This window comes from Rhododendron vialii, chromosome 3a, assembly GCF_030253575.1.
Source record: "Rhododendron vialii isolate Sample 1 chromosome 3a, ASM3025357v1".
In the NCBI taxonomy this organism is placed as follows: domain Eukaryota; kingdom Viridiplantae; phylum Streptophyta; class Magnoliopsida; order Ericales; family Ericaceae; genus Rhododendron; species Rhododendron vialii.
In genome coordinates, this window is record NC_080559.1 from 24,328,593 (window position 1) to 24,344,638 (window position 16,046).

A 16,046-nucleotide genomic window follows, 5' to 3' on the forward strand; every position below is an offset into this window, starting at 1 on the left:
TTTAGAGATAGCTAGTACTCTAGGGAGAAATGATTTTGGTGTGACCAATTTTTTAAGCCTTGTCCTGAAAGTGATTTCTGTAATAGCCCCTTCAGAAATTAAGTATTTACAATTACTTTTAACGTGTTATTAGATATAATTGTTATGAACAAAATAGTAATCGATAAAAATCATCTACCATAACCAATAAGTACCCAATATTCCCACCAATCCTAAAAATGAGCAAACACATTTGTCATCCCTGTAGTCTTAAAGAAAGTAAGGGCATGTTTAGCTGTTCCACATTATAACTGATCGTATTGCATTTTGCATTTTGTATTTTCCAAGTTCGACTGTTCTGGAGGTGATTGTGAAATGGTTTATGCCAAATTGCGTTCTTAATATTAGGAAAGAAGACCCCAGATCCACAATCAAAGATTCCTCACCTTAATTTACTGCTTCAATATGTCAATCTCATTCCTTATTCCTAGGATCTGTATAATTGACACGTTCCTTTTCTGGCTTGTATATTTTGTATAAATACATGTTCATAGTATCAAGGAATATAAGCTTTACAATTATTCTCAAATCTGTGTTGTCTCTTTATGGTATCAGAGCAATCATAAACTCCCACGAGTCCTCTAAGACGATCCTAAACCTGCCTTCCTCCTCTTTGAAATCCTTATCTCACCATGACAGAAAAGAATACATCTTCGACCAGTCAACCAGCTGTGGTTTTCTCTCCTAGCCAAACCAATCTCATTGTCCTCAACACAACACAATTGCCTGTCAAGTTAACTCCAGAGAACTATCCTTCATGGAAAGCTCAGTTTGATTCACTGCTCTTTGGCTACGATCTACTTGGATATATCGACGGATCGAACCCCTGTCCACCTAAGGGGTTGACAGTTGATGGAAAACAAATTTCCAACCCGGAGTTCCCTCTATGGCAGAGACAAGACAAGTTGATTTTCCATGGTATTCTCTCATCTCTCTCAGATCGAGTAATATCAATGGTCAGTTCGTCAAAAACTGCTGCTGAGGCGTGGAATCGCCTTGCAAAATACTATGCTAATCCGTCCTCCTCTAGGGTTATGGGGTTAACCGATCAACTCTCTCAAGAACGAGGAACAAGATCTATTGCTGAATATCTCGGTTCCATTCGGGGCATCGCTGATCAGCTTGCTGTCATTGGTGCACCAGTATCCAACTCCAACCTTACTCTTCATGTTTTAAATGGAGTTGGCTCAGAATTTGATAAACTCGCTGCTGCAATTAGAGCGCGAGACACTGTCATAGGCTTTGAGGAGCTTCATGATAAGCTTGTGGAATATGAATCCTTCCTCAAGCGTAAACAAAGCAGCCCTGTTGTTATCACTGCTAATGCTGCTCGTTTCAATCAGCAGCGGCAAGGAAATCAATCTCAAGGTGGTCAGCGCAACCAAGGCGGTCAGCGCAATCACGGTGGTCAGCGTAACCAAGGTGGTCAGCGCTATGACAACAACAACAATAATCAGGGAAATAACTTCAACAAAGGGTCTACAGTGATCTGTCAATATTGTGATAATGTTGGTCACAATGCTCGTCAGTGCTACTCCTTGAAACGGAAACTCGGACTGCCCGTTCCGCCTAGAGCCAATCACACAACCACGGGTGGTGGTGGCCGTAGCTCAAGCTCTAACTGGCTGCTTGACACTGGTGCTTCTCACCATGTCACCGCTGATTTGAACAACCTCTCGATTCAGCAGCCCTACGAAGGACCCGACGATATTGTGATTGGTGACGGCACAGGTTTGCCTATTACACACACTGGCATATCCACTCTCACTACTCCTACTAATTCCTTTTCACTCTCTAATGTTCTATGCGTTCCAACCATGAAACAGAATTTAATTTCAGTATCCCAATTTTGCAAAACAAATAATGCCTCAGTTGAGTTTTACCCTTCTTCCTTTTGTGTTAAGGATCTAACTACGGGGGCACCTCTCGCTCAAGGCCGGAGCAAGAATGATGTGTACGAGTGGTCAAGCACAAGGGAGATCCATCCCAGGACAAAGCAAGCGTGTTACAGTGTCAAAGCTTCTCTCGATCATTGGCATGATCGCCTTGGTCACCCATCATCCAAAGTCCTTCGTCAAATTGTGTCCTCTAATAAACTCCCTATGCAATCAAGTCAGAATGTCTCCAATAAATCGTTTTGTGACTCTTGTCGTTGTAATAAAAGTCACAAACTACCTTTTGGTGTGTCAAGTTTAAAAAGTCGATGTCTTTTGGATCTATTGTATACGGATGTTTGGGGACCATCCCCTATTCGCTCAATAGATGGCTATTCTTACTATGTTATTTTTGTCGATCACTATACCAAATATTCATGGTTATTTCCAATGGCATATAAATCTGATGTCTTCTCTTTATTTCCACAGTTTAAAAGCATGATTGAAAAATTCTTCAAAACCACCATAAATACTATTTATTCTGATGGTGGCAAAGAATACGAAGGTCTAAAAACTATGTTTGCAAATTATGGGATTCAACATTTGATCTCTCCCCCATACACACCACAGCATGTAGCTTCCGCTGAACGTCGTCATCGCCACATTGTTGAGACCGGTCTTACACTTTTGCACCGGGCATCTATCCCTCTCTCTCTTTGGTCCTATGCTTTCAATGCTGCGGTTTATCTTATTAATCGGCTTCCAACGTCGATCCTTGATAATAAATCACCATTTGAATGCCTATTACATACTTTACCAAATTATTCCAAATTGAGGGTTTTTGGGTGTCTTTGCTATCCATGGCTTCGGCCTTACACCAATCACAAGCTCGAACAACGGTCAAAGCCTTGTCTTTTTCTGGGTTACTCAAATGTTCACAATTCTTATATTTGCTTTGAACCCACAAATCACAAAATTTATTTTTCCCGGCATGTTCACTTTATTGAAAATCATTTTCCCTCTTTGACTCCCCTAAATGAGCATGACAAAGTGAATGATTTTACTCTTTCCAAATGGGCAGCGATCACTCCTTCCCTTACATCACTTGCTTCTGACACCCTTTCCCAAACTGTGTCCTCAAGTTTAACAAAACCCACCTCATCCCCTGAGTTACCAACCACACTCCCAATTCATTCTCCCACATCACCGCAGCCTGCCAATGGTAACTCCTCCCCTACCCCACATTCCACTCTATCCCATCCCTCATTCCAGACATCTTCTGACACTGTACACGTTGGCGGCCCTCCATTGGCTATGGATCTCAACTTGGACCCTTCTCCAATCGATGCATCTCTTGCTCCCTCTCCGCAACCCGGTGCTTCCAGATTTGATCCCTCTCCATCTCGTTCCTCTCATCACCCTCTCACAGATGTTCACCCTCCCAACATCCATCCCATGACCACACGCTCCAAAAACAATATTTCCAAACCTTCTACCAAATTCTCTTATGCTGTGTCTAAACATCCTCTTCCTCAAACCCTCGAACCTACCTCAGTTTCTCAGGCCCTCGCCAATCCCAAATGGAAAGCTGCCATGTGTGAAGAGCTCAATGCTCTCACTCGCAATGGAACCTGGGAACTTGTTCCCCGCCAATCCATTCAGAATATCGTCGGGTGCAAGTGGGTCTTTCGAGTTAAGCGGCGCCCTGATGGTAGCATTGACCGCTACAAAGCTCGGCTTGTTGCAAAGGGCTTCAACCAACGTTCTGGTATTGACTATCATGAGACTTTCAGCCCCGTTATCAAGCCTACCACTATTCGTATTGTTCTCACCCTTGCTCTTTCTCATGGCTGGCCAATTCAGCAATTGGATGTAAATAATGCCTTTCTTCATGGGCATTTATCTGAGGAGGTGTTTATGTCTCAACCCCCAGGCTTTGTCGACAACACTCGGCCTAATCATGTTTGTCGGCTTCACCGTTCCCTTTATGGTCTCAAGCAAGCGCCTCGGGCTTGGTTTCAAGAACTGAAGACCTTCATCCTCTCTCTTGGTTTCTCCAACTCCAAGAGCGACACCTCTCTCTTTATCTACTCTACTGGCAATATCCTTGTATTTTTTCTTGTTTATGTTGATGATTTATTAATTACAGGGAATTCTCCAACCTTTATTCGCAACGTCATTGGATCTCTCTCCAACCGATTCTCCATCAAGGATCTTGGTTCCCTTCACTATTTTTTGGGAGTTGAAGTCATTCCCACCGGCCATGGCTTATTTCTCTCCCAACATAAATACATTTGCGATCTTCTCGCCCGCTTCAACATGGAAGGCATGAAGGAGTCTGTCACACCACTCAGCTCCTCTACCCGCTTGCTTCTTTCAGATGGTACCTCTCTTGCCGACGCCACCAGCTACCGCAGCTTGATTGGTGGTATGCAATATCTCTCCTTAACTCGGCCCGAGATTGCTTACACCGTTAATAAGCTAGCTCAGTTCATGCATGCCCCTACACAAACACATTGGACTGCTGCCAAGCGCCTCCTCCGTTATCTGAAGCACACAATCTCCTACGGGTTATTTCTTCGACGCTCCCACCCACTCTGTCTCACGGCCTACTCCGATGCCGATTGGGCGGGCAATCGTGATGATTGCACGTCCATCTCTGCTTATGTCATTTTCCTAGGGACCAACCCAATTTCGTGGTGCTCAAAAAAGCAGAGAACCGTGGCTCGGTCTTCCACTGAAGCAGAATATCGCTCCGTCGCCTCCACCGCTGCCGAGCTTGCTTGGATCACCAATCTTCTTGGTGAACTTGGTGTTCATCCTACTCAGCCTCCACGGCTCCTATGTGACAATCTTGGTGCTACATATTTGTGCGCCAATCCTGTCTTCCACTCTCGGATGAAGCACATTGCCATTGACTACCATTTTGTGCGTGATAAAGTCTCCACTGGCTCTCTTAATGTTGCTCATGTCTCCACTCACGACCAACTAGCTGATGTTCTCACAAAGCCTTTGGCCAAGTCACGCTTCATGCTACTTCGTTCCAAGATCGGTGTTTCCGATGGAAGCACGATCTTGCGGGGGCATATTAGGAAAGAAGACCCAAGATCCACAATCAAAGATTCCTCACCTTAATTTACTGCTTCAATATGTCAATCTCATTCCTTATTCCTAGGATCTGTATAATTGACACGTTCCTTTTCTGGCTTGTATATTTTGTATAAATACATGTTCATAGTATCAAGGAATATAAGCTTTACAATTATTCTCAAATCTGTGTTGTCTCTTTACTTAACAATGAATTGGAGAACGTAGAACTCAAAAATCGCCTATGAAGGAGTTTGTAATTTATATACTTTCAATTACAAAACTCTTATACAAAATCTGTTATACACTTATCATCCAAACACTTTTATGAATACTTATTATTATAATTCAAAAATCTATAATCTATAATCCACAATTCAAAATTTTAAAAATAATTGGCTTCCAAACACCACTAATCTTAATTTCTATGAGATTAGCTCCTCTTCATACCTCAGCCTTTTATATTCCTCCAAATTGTCATTTTGTAAGCCCACTTCATCTCCACAATCAATAGACGTACCGTTCATAGTGTAAAACTCGGAAAGAAAAACATGTTTGTAAATAAGCAGTTTAATCAGATGTTGATAGGCAAGTGAACAAGTTGCATTTTGCTCTATACAATCAAAACTTTTAGTTCAAAACATATTCATGACTGTCAGTTTATGCCCAAATATGTTTGTCATCCACTTAATAGAATGAAATACAACCGGTTCACCTAAGTGGCTGTAGACACCCTATTTTGGGCTTCCCAGATTAGTTTACTTACGATATTTGATTCCCCGATGATGAGTAAGATCAAGAACACCCCGGGAATGTTAGTGTGTTTGAGTTTTGAGTGGTTAAACCCCCTTTTGATTCCCTTAAACCTAACCCAAAAGGCCTCAGCCTAAACCTTACCCGCATACGCTGGTTATCCACTAGCGTGCGCTGATCCACTACCACGTGTCAGTCATCGGTTAACTTTGACCATTGACCAGGTTTGGACCTGCGCACACAGGTCAATCACTGGTGTACACTGGTCAAAGGTAGTCCCATCACCTTTATACAACCACGTTCACAGGACTTTGTGGCACCCATGTACTCCGCACATTCGTTTGAGAAGCAATCTTGGGTCAGGGGATGTTCCCTTCCCCTCTCTCATGCCACCCATTGCCTTTCTTCCTTTATTAAATGAAGGAAGACTTCTTGGCCAAGGCCAACCAACCCCTTTGCAGTTGGTTACACTCCCCATATTTCCTATTTGTACCCCCTTCTTTCCCCATTCAAGAGGTTACAAGGTTAGTTCACCAAGTTACAAGTTTTGGTTACTAAGTTCTATCTGTCTCTAACTTCAAGTTTAAGCCCTAAGTTTCTTGTTCATTCTCTCCTTGTGTAAGGAATACAAGTAACACCCATCCATCCACCTACATTCTCTATACAACCTTCAAGCCATTATTCAAGCTCAAACACCTTCCAAACTCAAAACCAATGGTATATCACCTTTGAAAAACTCTCTATTCTGATCCCTAAGAGGGGCTGGCAGGGTCAAGGCTGGTAATCAATACCAGTCTTGACCCTAAAGCTAGCAAGGTTTAAAGCCGTAAATGGTTGGAACTGGTGCACGCTAGTCGATAGTACGTGTACGTCAGTAATGACAGTATGTGCAGTACTGGCGTGAGGATCATTGTCTAACTCTTTTCTGTCTTTCCTTCCATATATCTCATTGTGAGCATGCTAAGAATCAGTCTATTGCTTTACTTTGTTAAAACTGCTAGTTATACTTTTCAATATGTATTTCTGCTGCTATGGAATGCCTCTGGAATCCTTTGAACATGTCTCAAAACCCAGAAAGTGTAAAGCCAAGCACTGGTCAGGTAGCTTGAACTGGCGTATGGCAATAGCGTAGCTTACTCACGTACGCTAGTCCAATCCTGACCAGTGGCTAGCCCAATCCTGACCAGTGGCCCTTGCATAGCAACTAAGCCTTTGCCTCTGTTTTATTCCCACACTGTTTATGGGGTGTTCTTTTCTTTTGATGGCCTCTAAGCTCATTTAGACTGCTTAGAACTGTATATAAGTTGTATATAGAATTGTTTGGTTTGTTCTGGGTGTGTATTGGTTATTTTCAGAGCCCAGAGGGTTGAAAATAAGAACTATGGGTTTGAGCTTACTAGCATACGCGTGTCCAGTAATGACGTATGCAGGTCAAATTAGCATGCAGTGACTTGGTCAGTGCATGCTGGTTTCTTCTTGTGAACGTCATTCCAGAACAGTTCCTTCCAGTCTATTTAAAATTCCCACAGGAGTCTGTTTTCATCATATACTAATTGTTTCTGTAAGGACCAAATTTGTAGTCTTAATTGTATTGGCAATTCCGTATGACAAAACGCATATTTTATATCGAGTTGTAATTTTATTATTTTTATAGGCTAGTGAGTTTGTATAGGATTAGAGTGGAAGGAATCTATTTATTTGTAATTGAGTGAGAGTGAATCAAACGTCTAAAGGCAGAATGGCTTCGCAAATGGAAAGGAGCTAAATCGGAACGGATTGATCGGGATATCAATCAAATATCCATCGGAGGCTACAGACACACATGATAGTTTTCCTATTTCCTATTTTGCTTCTAGGGTACGGGAAAAAAGTGCAACAGAAAAAGGTTTTTGTTTGGAATTGTATAAGTAGAACAAAAGCTCTTCGAGCCAGTAGTGATATAGGTGCGGCGGCAGAGGAAATGGAAGCAATTGGTTTTTTGAAGAGCTATTCTTTGTGAAGGAATTTCTTTTAGTTTATTGGAGGGCTTGTGGACTCAAGGCCGCTGGCGATTAAGATCACTGGGTGCGGTGTACGTGTGACTCGGCAGGTAGTACTTAGAACGTTGTGAGGATTTACACCGTTTGGATAGGTATATTTGTAACTGCACAATGATTATAGTGATTTGATTTCTTCCCGTGGTTTTTACCCATTCTGGGGTTTTCCACGTATATCTTTGAGTTGTGGGATTGTTTGCTTGCGTGATTTTTGCTGGTAGAATAACTTAGTGATTCGCATTCAGACTTTTAGGGTTTTTTACGGATTATTAAGGAACCCTGTTTTTTCAATTGGTATCAGAGCGGGCTGCTCCTTCCGTTAGAATTTATTTTTCTAGAGCAGATCCATCATGAATATGAACATGAATCACATGTCTAGAAATATGTCTATACTTGATGCTGATAATTTTGATTACTGGAAATCTAGAATCAAGGCTATAATGAGATCAGTCGGAGAAGAAATTTGGGACTCATGTATTTTGGGTTACACTCGACCCACAAAAATTGTTGACGACAAGCCGGTTCAAAAAACTGCATCTGAGTTATCAGTCACAGAAAAACCCTTACTTCAGGCTAATAACCGTGCACTTGATATTTTATTTGCTGTTGTTGACACAAATGAGCACAGGAAAATAGCTAACTGTGAAATTGCGAAAGAGGCCTGGGAGATTCTGGTTACTTGCCACGAGGGGACAGAAGTTGTTAAGCAGTCTAAGTTGCAAAGACTTACCATAGAGTTTGAGTCCATCAGAATGCAGGAGGAAGAGACCTTCAATCAATTCTACTCCAAGCTCATCGCCATCGTCAATAGCTGCGAGAACTTGGGTGAGCCAATTCATTCTTTTCGTATTATTAAGAAAATTTTGCGCTCCTTACCTCATAGATTTAAAATTCAAGTTACTATGCTAGAGGGTAAGAAAAAGTTAAAAGAAAAATCTGTTCAAGAAATAGTTGGGATTCTCCAAACTTATGAGGCTGACCTATTACAATCTGAACCTGTTAAACCCAAAGTAAAACCTTCGGAGACTCCGATTGCTTTTAAAAGTACTCAAAAATATAAGAAAGGTTCAGATAGTGATAGCGATGTCGATCTTGAGGAGATGAAAGCTTTTTTCAAACAATTTAAAAATAGTACGAAAAAGAAAAATGATAAAGGAAAAGGAGAATTTTCTGGAAAAAATAAAAGGGAGGGAAAAGGACCACCTGAGGGACCACAATGTTTCGAGTGCTATGGTTTTGGTCATTACGCCCAAGAGTGTGTAAATAAAATGAAAAAGAAGGCTTTTGTCACTAAAACGTGGGATGATAGCGATTCTGATGAATCAAATGAAGAACAGGGGGCAAATAAAATTGATAAAGGAAACTTTTTGGCCTTTGGAGTAACCTTAAATTCACATGGTCATTCTGAATCGAGTGGGTCTGAAACAGATAATAGCGAGGCAGATAGTTGTGATGACATAGATGATGTTAGAGAGAAGTACAACAAACTCCATGTTTTCAGTAAAAAATTAATAGAGGCGAGTGAAAAGCTTTCTGATAAGGTTAAGAAGTTAGAGAATATTTTGAATGAACGCACTCAAGAGAGAGATGAGAGAAATAAAGAAATTGAGCTCCTTCTTGAGAAAAATAAAGCTTTGACTACTAGCTCCAAATCTAAGGATAAATCAGAGGATGACACACAGATAGGGACCAAAGTGTTGGATCATATTCTGTCCATCCAACGGCGACCTAACGATTGTTCGGGACTTGGTTATCATGCAACGTCTTCAACTCTATGGATAGGGAGAAACGAAACTAAACGTCAAGGTGAGAAGACTAATGCGAATGGCATGCAGACCATGATTAATTCTCCTATGACAAATAAGCAAATGACAACAGAGATAAGCGGACATCCCAAGCGCAAGAAGGTAAAACCTAAGGTTATTAATACTGATAAGTCTAACGTTTTTTCTCCTATTGCTAATCAATTTGTCCCCACTTGTCATTTTTGTGGTATGACTGGCCATATTAGACCGTATTGTAGGAAGATGCATGAGTCATACACTTCACATGCACATGTAGCTCGTTCTTACAGTCATAATTATTTTGTGCCCATTTGCCATCATTGTGGACTTAGAGGCCATATTCGTCCGTACTGCTTTGCCCTTCATGGCTATCATAGGACACCTCCCCGTTACCCTAAGTTGAACAATCGTAGGGAGTATTTTCAGAGGCCTAAACATAGGATGCCTTCGCATGCTAATGTTGAAAAACCCATGACCACTAATGTTGAAAAGGGTAAGACTAGACAGATTTGGGTTCGTAAAACTGAGTTGGTCTCTAATGCTAATGATGACCTTGATTCTCTAGATGACTATAGTTCATCCGAAGAACTTAACCTCGCCTTTTGAGGCTAGGTCGTGGTTCCATAACCTAGGTTTAATTGTTCTTGCATATCTCATTGCTTAGTGTTATGGAGTTTCATAATTTTGTGTTTCTTTTGTTTCATAGTTATTTTTTTTTTGTCTTTAAAAAAAAAATTCCAAAAAAAACAAAAAGGGGGGTTGTGGGGATTGAGCATGATAGTCTTTGGTGTGTAGTTGAATATCATTGGATTTTATGAACATGTTCATCCATATTTTTGTTGCACTTCTTTCATGGTATTCTCACTGCAATTAAGTTTGAATGTTAATAAATCATGAGTATTCGACATTATGTACACTCCTCCATGGCTATTGGTCAATTTCTCAAATAGGGATCACTTTTCTCATATGCTTTGTTTTATCTTGTGTCTTTCCAGAGCCGTGACCATCTTTATTTGGTTTTCTGTTGATAGAGCCCTCGCTTATTCCAAAAAGAAAAAAAAAGAAAGAAAAGAAGATGAAAAGAAAAGATAAGAAAAAGGATAATATATATCTTGGCTTTTGCTTATCCGGGCGTTCATCAAGTAACCGGACAATTAGGGTGAGGTATTCTCTCTCTGAGCGTTCGCGTCAAAAAATGGATAGACCTTGTGAAGGCACCTGTGTTGGACCATTTGCTTAGTAACCGGGCATTGGGTATGAGGTATTCTTACTCTCAATATTCGTGTCAAACAGCGGTGGGGTAAAAGTAAAAATACGGTATGAATTTCTATTGATTACTTATTAAACAACTGCCTGTTGTTGAGGGGGAGCTTATGATTAATTATCTGTGACATGTATGTCGAACCTAAAGAGGTGTATCTTGTTGAGGGGGAGTCACTAGATAAACCTAAGCACTTGAGCATTTTGGTCCTGTTTTGAGTTGTTGAATTTTTTGGTCATGGATGCGCACACACACACACTTTCCTCCCATGTCGATGATCATGGTGTATTGCATTCCTTCTGCCTTGCATGGTGTTCTATCATTAAGTGGTGCCTTAAAATTTGAATGTCTTTTTCATCTCATCTCATGATATAATACTTGCAATAAAGCTATCTCATGCTCGTATCTTCAGATTTATCGTTCTTTTTTTAGCATTTAATTTAATTGTGTTATTGAGTTTTGCGTGCCTGAATTTAGCTGCCATGTTATTTATGCTTTTATTTGCGCTTCGCTTAAATTTCTTATTTATCCTATTCACCCTTTGTCACTTCATGTCAAAAAGGGGGAGAATGATGAAAGGGAGAGTAGGGTGCCTATTGTTCTAATGCGTTTGAATGGTGAGGTTTGTTTTGCAGCTGCTCTACAACTCGATCTCAGTTAGTAAGTTTTTCATTGTAGTGTGTTTTTGTCATGGAAGTGCCAAAGGGGGAGATTGTATGGACCAAATTTGTAGTCTTAATTGTATTGGCAATTCCGTATGACAAAACACATATTTTATATCGAGTTGTAATTTTATTATTTTTATAGGCTAGTGAGTTTGTATAGGATTAGAGTGGAAGGAATCTATTTATTTGTAATTGAGTGAGAGTGAATCAAACGTCTAAAGGCAGAATGGCTTCGCAAATGGAAAGGAGCTAAATCGGAACGGATTGATCGGGATATCAATCAAATATCCATCGGAGGCTACAGACACACATGATAGTTTTCCTATTTCCTATTTTGCTTCTAGGGTACGGGAAAAAAGTGCAACAGAAAAAGGTTTTTGTTTGGAATTGTATAAGTAGAACAAAAGCTCTTCGAGCCAGTAGTGATATAGGTGCGGCGGCAGAGGAAATGGAAGCAACTGGTTTTTTGAAGAGCTATTCTTTGTGAAGGAATTTCTTTTAGTTTATTGGAGGGCTTGTGGACTCAAGGCCGTTGGCGATCAAGATCACTGGGTGCGGTGTACGTGTGACTCGGCAGGTAGTACTTAGAACGTTGTGAGGATTTACACCGTTTGGATAGGTATATTTGTAACTGCACAATGATTATAGTGATTTGATTTCTTCCCGTGGTTTTTACCCATTCTGGGGTTTTCCACGTATATCTTTGAGTTGTGGGATTGTTTGCTTGCGTGATTTTTGCTGGTAGAATAACTTAGTGATTCGCATTCATACTTTTAGGGTTTTTTACGGATTATTAAGGAACCCTGTTTTTTCAGTTTCAATAAGCGAGCATGCCATTTATCACATCCTGCCAACATGTTACAGTTTTAATCCTCTTAAAATTGTTCCCCCGTCGTAATTGGCTAAAAATTGATTAATGAGAGAGAATAACAAATGTTTTACAAATGCCTGAGTAGAGACTGATCTCCGGATTGGGCGAGAGGGGTGCCTTTAAACCCTTCTCCTCTCTTAATCTGGCTCCCGAACCTCAGATATTAAAGGTGACGACGGACCAGTCTACGCCTTTTCAAAATCAAAATGTAGCAAGTGTTTCAAGTTCGGTTCCTTGGGTGGTTTACCGCAAAAACCCCAATGGCGACTCTGAATCGAAGTGTTTCACCGCGCTTTCAAAAAAGGGCGCACCCTATTTTAAACAAAGATTTTAGGGGCGTGTGCCCACAGTGGCTATCAATATCCAGTGAAGAGATAGAATTGTTATTTACGTACGTTCTTCTTTGTGCATTTCGCAAAATGGATACACCGGGGGGGTTTTTGTGGGGAGTCTGATCCGCTTGAGGTTTTTCCGAGTGCGCGCAGGCCCAATCTGTTGGGGAGTGTCTATGAAGTCCACACCATATCTCCTGGACCCAATATACATTGAATGACTCATATCCACTTAACATATACATGGGGTTTGTGTTGGGAGTCTGATCCGCCTAAGGTTCTCCTGAGTGAGCGCAGACCCAATCCGTTGGGGAGTGTCTACGGGGTCCACACTATGTCACTTAGACCCAATATACATTGAATGACCTATATTCACTTAAAAAGCTAAGCCTTGTAAGTGATGAGCCACTCAATTGTATATTAAGGTCAAATCATTTTTCTATTTATCCAATATGGGACCTAATTCTTCACACATGTTCTCAACGGTTTGTGTATGTGGAGGCTCATGTGAGCATGTACGCAAGTATGAAAAAGCTCTATCCAACCACTCAAACCACTGAGTTACAATTGCAAATGAAATGACAGGCACATGATAAGTACCATATAGTACTTCTTGTACGAGGCGAGAGTCAAACCCCACCAACCCTATTTTATTTTATTATTTAAAAAAAAACCCACTGAGCTATAACTCTCCCTCTTTTCCCTCTCTATTTACTTCTCTAATGACTTTTTTTTATCTTCTACTGTGCGGAGTATTGGAATCCTGATGTCCAATAACTTTTCCTTAACCACTTGAGCAAAGACATTTTTAAAAGTGGAATACTCGAATATGGAGTGCTTGTAGTTTGCTTTAATTCCCCCTCATTTTGGAATGCCCACGTTGGCCACTCAAACCTAGTAACTATTGCAGTGGTTGTGTTTTGATGTGATCACTTATCACCCACTAACCAAATGTGCACTTATGTACATGTGCTATTTGTCAAATTGATGCCATTATTTATTCCAAAAAGTTGACCTAGCTCATAGTAAACAAGTGGTCAGAATTTTTTTGGGGGTAAAGTGACCTCCTGTGGTTTGCTTCATGTGCGAATAGAATTCACATGGTTCAAAAATGTTCACATAATACTTTATGATTTGTGAAAAAGTTTTGATGGACCCAATTTCGTCCATATTAACGTCAGGTGTGAAGGACTCGCATTAAAGTCCGATATCCCCTCGTCTTCTGCCTTGAATCTAATCAATCCATCCCTTGTATCAACAATTGGATCTGAACCGTTGATATTATAGAATTTGACGAGTACTATAACCATACCAAAATTCAAGTCGATCAAAAATGAAAACCTCATGGTTGAAGCAAATTTATTATGAAATAAATATTTGAATATAAATTTACCATTCATTTTAACAAGAATTAGATACTGAGTTATTGATATCTGATTGAGTTGATTATTTATTTATTTACAAAAGATGCTTTATTCTTTGATTAATACATTATGAACGTCTCGGATTAGATTTTGGTTAGATTTAAGAGGCGTGTGAGATACACCTCTGTTAAAATAAACGGAATTGGATCCATCTGTACATTTTTACAAACCACAAGGTCTTATGTGCATCCTTTTGAACCATATGAAGTGTATCCGCACATGACCCAAACCACAAAGGATCAAAGTGGGTTTTGCCATTTTTTATACATTCCCACAGTGTTCTCTATCTTCGAAATGGCTTTATACACTGTTACATTGCCAAAATCATGTTCGAAAAATGAAGAAGGGATGAACCAAATTGTAGTCTCTACCTTCGATCATTTGTAAATATTGTTGACGACCAAAAAAATATAAACATGTGCCCATTTGATTTGCCAAGGCACAATACTCCTCCTAAGAAGTGCTACAATACATACCATTTATTTGGGTGTGTATCATATGCACCCTCTTTAATTACCATTAGATGCTTGAAAAATGATCTGCAACCCTTTAAAATGTTACGATAGGTTACTAACAAAAAACCTGTTACCAACGCTACAGGTAAACCCCGTGAATTAACCAAAATGGAAAGAAAATCTTTCCCCTCACTTTCTTCCCAACCAGCGTATATCTTTCTTTTCCTTCGATGAAACCAGCCCAATTTTATTTTTGATAATTAATTTATGTTAAAAATAATAATTTTATTTTTTAAAAAACTTTGAAGCTAAAATTATTTCAAGTGGAAATAATTTACTTCATTAAAATAGGTTCTCGATAATTACTAAAGGAAAAAAGATACTATCATTATCATAATGTAATAAAAAGTCAATGCATTTTTTACAGGATTTTTAAAGTGTTTCATATTTGTAGTCATTTTTTTTTGAATTTTTTTGATGTTTAATATTTTTCACAATATCTTTAATTGCATAGTGAATTTTCACATAAATAGTCCAACTAAAAAGAATAGCAAAGTCGATCATTTGTATTAATAAGTAGGAAACACTAATAAAAAAGTTAATGGGTAATCAAGAGAGTGATAGTGACGAGATAAATTTACCAATACATTTTAAAATTATTCAGAACAATTGATTTTTAATTCTATTGCAATGTTGTTTTTAACTTATTTCGCAATTGATTAGAGGACTTACTAAGGCCCATCAATTAGCAAATCGATTGAGTAATTGACTTCACATTGTTACCCAATCATACTCAAATCAATTACGAAATTGATTATATTGTCTAATCGATTACATAATTGAACATAATAGAATTGATTACATATTCGATTATGATGTGTAATCGAATATGTAATCAATTGCAAAATCAATTACTATATATTTATTATAATATCTAATCAATTGAAAAATTAATTATAAAGTCTAATCGATTATGGAATTGAACATTCACATAATAGATTACATATTTGATTAACTACCGTTCAAAAAAAATTGATTAAGTACTCGATTGCACAATTGATTATAGAAAAGTTATGAAATGGACTAAAATGTTATGATTCCGTAGTGAAAATGTTACGATTTTTTTTTTATAAAGTTATGAAACACACCAAAATGTTGTATGATTCTAAAAAATGTTATGAATCTGTTGCTAAAAAGTTACGATTCATTCGTAAAAGTTACCATATGCACTAAAAGGTTATAATTTGTAAGAAAAATGTTATGAATCAAAAGTTACGAATTTTTGGTATAAAAGTTACGATAGACCTAAAATGTTATGAATGACCGGTTCAGTAGGTATTTTTTTATGAGGTGGCACAGTATAGACCACTCAATAGATGCATATGATATGCACCTTAAAGGGGTGTGTATTGTAGATTTCTCCACTCCTCCTATATCCAAATTAGGACCGGTTATGGGAGTGATA